Source organism: Silene latifolia, chromosome 3, assembly GCF_048544455.1.
Source record: "Silene latifolia isolate original U9 population chromosome 3, ASM4854445v1, whole genome shotgun sequence".
NCBI classification, from domain to species: Eukaryota; Viridiplantae; Streptophyta; class Magnoliopsida; order Caryophyllales; family Caryophyllaceae; genus Silene; species Silene latifolia.
Window position 1 is genome coordinate 97137191 of NC_133528.1, and position 7459 is coordinate 97144649.

Genomic DNA, 7459 nt, shown 5'->3' on the forward strand with positions numbered 1-7459 from the left:
CATAGCTTTTTCAAACTTCAAGTTGATGGTATCAATGTGAGCACTAAGTTGAGCACCCAATTGAGTAATGGAGTCCACTTCATGCTTTCCTCCCCTAGTAGCCTTGCGAGGTCTACTATATTGTGAGTTATGGACCGCCATTTCCTCAATCTTGTTCCAAGTTTGATTGTCGTCAACTTCAGTGAACATGCCATTTGATCCCATGTTGAGAATGTTTCTTGAGTCATCATAAAGACCATTCCAAAATTGTTGAACCAAGAACCACTCGCTAAGTCCATGATGACGACATGAGCGACAAATTCCCTTGAACCGCTCCCAAGCTTCATACAAAGATTCTTTATCTCTTTGCTTAAAGCCCGTAATTTGAGCTCTTAGCATGTTAGTCTTTTCCGGTGGGTAGAACTTTTTGTAGAAAGCTAGAGCCAACTTCTTCCAAGAATCAATTCCGAGAGTAGCCTTATAAAGGCCTTTCAACCATTGTTTTGTGGTGCCAATTAGAGAAAAAGGAAATAAGACCCATCGAATTTGGTCTTGAGTTATACCGGTTTGAGAAATCGCATCACAATAGTCACAAAAAGTCTCCATGTGAGAGTGAGGGTCTTCACTAGGAATCCCTCCAAATTGGCTTCTTTCGACTAATTGGATAAATGCGGATTTGGCAATAAAATTTCCAGGTAAATGTTGTGGTGTGGGAGTACCATTGGGTAGGTTCTCCTCGGTTGGTACGGAATGTGATGAAAATTTAGGCATTGTGGGTTGATTTTGTGTTGGATTTTGTGTTGGGTTCTCCTCACCTTATCTTGCAAAAGGGTTGATGAACTTAATAGTGTTTGGTTGAATATCTACAACCTCACCAATACCTCTAAAAGTTCTTCTAGCAAGTCTTCTATTGTTTGTCAAAGTCCTTTCAATTTCGTGATCAAAGGGTAACAAGTTACCTTGTGATCTTCTAGACATGCAAAATATCAAACAACTCGAAAATAATTAGAACAAACCTTGAGGAGTTTTACTTCCCCAAGGCAAAGAAAGACACAACTAATAACAATTTAAGAAAATCTAAATCAAGTAAACACCGTGCCCGGCAATGGCGCCATTTTTGGTCGGACTCTCTTGAGAGGTTTAGTTTTCGGTACTTGTCGTTAGGAGCACCTAGACCAAAACACTATTTATAACTCCACAAACAACTCTACAATTAGTAAAGAGGCAAGTAAAGGTCGGATCCCAAGGGACGGGAATTGAGATGAGATTTTCAATTGCAACTAGCGGTGTCTAGGGGTGTCACAATTTGGGGTTTGAATAGAAGATCACTCAACTAAATAGCAATGAAAGTAAACAAGCAAGATGATTAAAAAGGGATGTAAACAATTGATAAAAGGCACTAGGGTGTCATGGGGTGATAGGGGATTCATGGGAATTGATCATACAAACATATTCTCAAATTATAAGCAAGCAATTATTGTTGTGATGGATCGAGTTGGTTTATATCTTACAATCCTAGGAAAGTTTGGGTCCCGGAGCCGAATCGATTAGATTGTACAATACCTACAAGTCGACTTAATCTTCCCTACTCAACTATATGCATGGTCTAATGAGACTCGAGTTGGTTTATGTCTTACAAGTCTCATTGAAAAGATAGGTGATGGGTAAAAAATACAAGGATTTATAGGCTCGCATTTCATCAAACATAACATGTGCATAAGTTGAGATCACAACAAGCAAGCAAATAAACTATGAAAACATATTAATTTAAGCATGAATCATCCCCCATGTTGGTTTTCCCTAATTACCCATTAACCCTAGTTAAGGAAACTACTCACTCATTATCATGTTGAACATGCTAGCAAGGTTGTCAATCATACCAACAAAGTAAAACATGATGAATAAATGAAAATGATTAACAATAATTAAAAAGGGATTAAGAGAATTATACCTACTAATGATTCCAATAATAAAGCAAAGAATAATAGAAGTACTTGATGATTGATTGGAAGGTTGTCAATCTCCCAATAATAACCCAAATAATCTTCAATTACCCAAAATAAAAGATGAACAAAAGAGAGATTAAGGAAATGAGATTTGTATTAAGACTTGATTAAAAGTTGATTACAAGATTAAAGAGAGATTTGATTGATATAAACTACACTAAAAATTGATATGAAGAACATGATTAGCTAATTAGACTAATGGGGTATTTATAGTGGGGATTAGGTACATAAATTAGGGTTTACTAAGGGCTTAAATGACGATTAAATCCTTGAGGAATCGCCGGTCTCAAGAGAGACTCCGGTCTCCTTTTCGCCGGTCTTTGAAAAATATGTGCATCCTTCATTGAACAAGTAGAAGACGGATTAGCTGTCACACAATCCGAGCGTCCAGGGCACGGGACGGGCGGATTGTCGTGGTTTTGGACGAGCGGATTCTTCGGGTGGACGGGCGGATTGTGGTTGTAACACCCCGGTTTATGAAGGAGCCTTTAGCAAGACATTCCCCAATAAACCGGACTGTCACCATCTCGGTTTCCCGAGGGAGTGAATAACAAAGTACAACAATACCAAAGTACTTTAACTTAAAACTTAACGATTACGTGTTTATTACAAATTATCCAACTAATACCTAATATAAGATAAATACAACCCGCAGCGGAAAATAAATTAAGTGATAAAATCTTCTATGTGGTCTAGACTTCTAGGTAGATTGGCCAAGTCCTCACGCATCCCATAGCTCCCAAGTCAGCTAATCTTTAGTACCTGTCAAATCTGCTCCCCATTATGGTTCATCACAGGTGTTCACGAATACACAGGGTCAACCACGAGGTTGAGTAGGGAAAACAATGAAACAACAAAAATATGCTATGCATGCTCCTCCGTCACCTCCATCTCCACCTCAACTCATATATCATAACTCATTTCTCATAACTCATATCTCATAACTCATAACCCGGACAACCCAGCCATACCGATCCCCGGTAGACTATATACATCGACCGTAGCCGATCCGCCATTTCCTTGTTGAGGACACCAGGGCAAGTCCTGCAGAACCCGCCTGGGCCTTATCACAACCTCATCATCACCACACCATATCACATCATCATCCTCCACCTCCAATGCATATGAAATGCTCAACAGTAATTAATGCAATGCAATATGTATATAAATCACCGAACTGATAAATCACAAAGTCATGCCAGTTACCCGATGTTGTGATATCATACTCAATACGATAATTCAGTCAATCACTTCCCGTATATAAATCATAACGTAAGTCAACAACCAGGAATCAAGTCAACACAACTCAACAACGACGATAATAAGACAAGTGTATTTCCCTACCTCATAGTGCCAGCAAATCCAATTAAGCAGTTAAGCAGTCCAGAAATAAAGCAATGAATTTGATTATCAATCCTTCACGAATTCGTCACCTAAAACAATTATAATAATAATAATAATTACTAACTACTAAATATGGACATTTCCCAAAATGGAAACTTTCCCGATATAGTAACTTTTCTATTTCAACAAACCCGATACAAAACCCGACTTGAATTATGTAACTGACTCGGAAAATAAATTGGATAATTAATATGATAATTAAATGAATTATAAGATTGAAAGAATCCGAATCAAACATTGAACAACTCAACAATCCCGACTCGAAACCCGTCTCCAATCATTTAACTATTATTAATTATTATTTTATTTTAGATACTCGGAAATTAAATCAATTAATTAAAAGTACGACCGATTAACGAATATAATGATTAACTAATAAAACCCGCTACAAAACAAAAACAGCCCGTCATCGCACTACCCCCCTTCACACGCACTCACGCACCACCACGCACCACCTCACCACCGTGTCAACCACCAGGTCAGTCCCCCACTTCAACCCCACCACCAAGGACCACCCCCACGACGGTCGACTCTCGCCGGCGAGTCAGACCGTGGCCTTCTTTTGGCCTGGTTCCACGCCGTGCCTCCCCAACACCCACTGTTTCTCTCCTTTCCTCCACCGCAACCAACACCGTATCCCTGCCCAACTACCACCGTGCTGCTCACCGTCAGCCCACGAGTCCAGACGACATGGCGCCACCGTTTCGACCTCCCCCTAGTCCACGGTGGCGCCAGCCCAAATCTAATCACTAAACTCGCCTGAAACCGCACCTGTTAACCCGTTTGTCTACCCCTGTCAAAGCCGCCTTTCACGGCCACCATCACCACTCAAAACCACCATAACCACCACCACTGACCTCGTCACTAACCACCCTTTCCCTATACCCCGTCAACAACCACCCTAGACGCCATTATAAGACACGAAACAACCCACCAAAAACCCGACATAAAACTGAAAACAGAGGAAAGGGGTTGACTCTTACCTGTTTCCGCCACCACAACCGCCACCAGGGCCACCCACGGCCGTCGACAACAGTCCCTATCTCTTCCTTGCTTCGCTGACAACACCCACGGCCACTCTCTCTCCCTCTCTATGCGCGAAATCAGATGTTTTGGTGTTGGTGAAGGAGGGAGGCGGGTTGAGGTGTTGCTAGGGTAAAATTAGGTTAAAACTTAGGTTAGAGAAAGATGTTGGGTGTTGGGTTAATTGGGTTAAACATGATATTGGGTAAACCCAAATGGGTCGAGGGTAAATGGTTTAGCTCACGTCTCGAATACCATATAAACCCGTCTCAGATAACTTATGCAACAACTCGATTTTACGATATCAACACGACTAAACAATTAACTCGACTCAACTATTATCCCGACATAATTTGGTAATATAAAAAAAATACATAATAATTAATATATAAAAATATCCGTTTACTCGATTATATAAAATGCGGGGTATTACAGTCTTCCCCCCTTAAAATGAACTTCGTCCCGAAGTTCGCTCCCGTACTCAAACCTCAGAAGGGTACACTATATCGTACATACGGACGTCACGCATTTCTAACACAGTTAACACACACTTTTGACACATCAATTAAACATAACAAACACGAAATGTTACATTCTGCCCTCCTAAAAAAAAAATAAACTTCGTCCCGAAGTTTAACTCATTTTCACTTAACCCAACTAACTACAACTAATAACTACCTGAGAACACAAATGCATAACAACTAAATAATCGTCTGAGAACACCGTCGTCTTCCATCTAAATTCCGATCTCGAACTCAAGTAACTCAATAACCATGATCACACTGGACCGTAAACATAACTCGGCACAAAGGCCCCACAACTCATAACTCAATACCAGTAGTTTAACTATACTCTCCTTTTACACATCAACCAACTAACAGAAGTAGAAACAACACCTATAGAACTCATTTGCATAGGTACCCCACAACGAAACATCTACTTGGTCAACTATAATCTGCAAACAAGTGCAAATTAAGCATCAAGATTTTACAATCCTCCCCAACTAAAAACATGGTTACGTCCTCGTAACCTCTTTTCAATTTTCATATACATATGCAACAAAATCATTATCAACCACATGTGACAGGAAGAACATATGATAACAGATTGCGCATTAACGTTAAGGTCGAAACAAGGTTCTATTATGGAATTAACTGGTTGTCAACAAGTAACATTTATTACTAGCTTATGCCTAACTTAAAAACACAACATCAAACTAAAGAATAACAAGAAAAGAACCAAGGTTTACACGGTTTCACAACTAAACAAATTTGATGATCAATTATAGACTATGAACAAGCGAGAGCAAAATCAACAAAACAATTTAAGAACTTCTCACATTTGTAAACATATCACAGAAATAGATCTACCACTACTATCTATCACAATCACAGGACCTTATTGACACGTCCATTCAACCCTTTACTCACTCACTGGTTTAGGTCACGAATTAGGTCGATGAATTTAAGCAATCTAACAACATACCCATAATTCAAACTTTAAATTATAAAAATTGTTTGCACGATATCAATTTTGAAAACATGTTTCCCAATAAAAGTAACTACATATGATCTATGGCAACGACAACATTACTTCCATATCACCCTATGTTTCACATTTTAGCAACCATATCATTCAATTGTGTCCAAAGAACTTAGTATAATTCATTCTCAAAGCAAAACAAGAGATATTGTATAAATAGTTTAAACATATACATTTGCCATCATATACTTTGTAGAACACTAGCTATGATAAAAGATTAGCAACTTGAACAACTTCTCTGATTTGCATGATTGAATAATTAGGCAACTCGTAGGCTCAATTAAATGTAACTATAATGACTATCATTTAAACCAATGCATATCATGTGAATCATCAAAAGAGTTATCCCATTATAATTGCCAACATAGTTATCATGACGATTTTTATTATAATATAATTGATAGTAACGACTCGAGAATATAGATATGCCAATTGTCATGTTATATCAAACAGTTTCCTTTATATCACACCCATACAATTGCAAGAATCACTTTAGCATTTTATGAAAATATAATAACGAACATATTCAATAAGGAAAAACAACCTTGTGTATTATCATGTTATAGTTTTAGGTCCAACTGAAATAGTTTAATGTGATGAAAGTAATAAATATAACTATTGGCACACAACTCATATGAAAGACATTAGAACTTAGATGCATCCTACATGTGTGAACATTTGGACATAATTATTATAATTATTAATGCGAGTATATTAGAACAATCAAATTAACTTTTAACGCCATCAACTTTACCAAGATATGAGAACATAGTTTTATATTTATATATATATCCGACCACCATGCACATATGATGAACATACTAGAGATATTACAACATGCCAAACATACATAAAATATGCAACAACTGGACTCGTATAACATATTTCACCCTTGATTAAGAATCAATTTAAGCTATCCAATTTTTACTCACGCTATCATGCCAACAATGTTATCAACTAGACTTTAATTTTTTTTATCGCCTGTTAAGATACATAACTACTGAACATGCATGCTACTATCATCATATAAAACGTTATAAGATCACATTAATAAGGCTCAGGAAATAACCAAACAATTATATGAAAACTCACATAGTACGCACATTTTACAAGTCATGATTCACGTTGTAACTTTCGAAAATCACAAATAAATAACTGTCCAACGAATACTTGAGTTAGATTACTTTTTATAACATACCGAGAGCTAAAAACACAGGGGAAAAGAATTATGTCTAAAGCACAAGAATTTCATTTTTAAAGCATTTTACAACTCAGTTGTTCCAAATAAGTATGTGACGGCAATTGGTTCGAAACTTGGGTCAGTTTGCAAAACGTACCATTTAATATAGAAACATCAAGAATTTTCGTGGCTTAACAATTTGAAAACATATGCGAATCTTCTGATCGATGGAGTTGGAATTATGCAAAAATTAGCAATACAATTTAAATGAGGATTTTTACAAAATCATTGGTCAAAACATCACTGCACAGGAACTTCCTGACCA

General features: G+C 37.6%; 1 non-coding gene across 1 annotated transcript; it reads left to right on the plus strand.

Annotated features, from left to right (window-relative positions):
- The first annotated feature begins 271 nt into the window (after positions 1-271).
- Positions 272-378, plus strand: LOC141650794 (small nucleolar RNA R71). Its single transcript, XR_012546809.1, has one exon. It is a non-coding gene; the product is annotated as a small nucleolar RNA R71 (small nucleolar RNA).
- Positions 379-7459: the final 7081 nt, after the last annotated feature.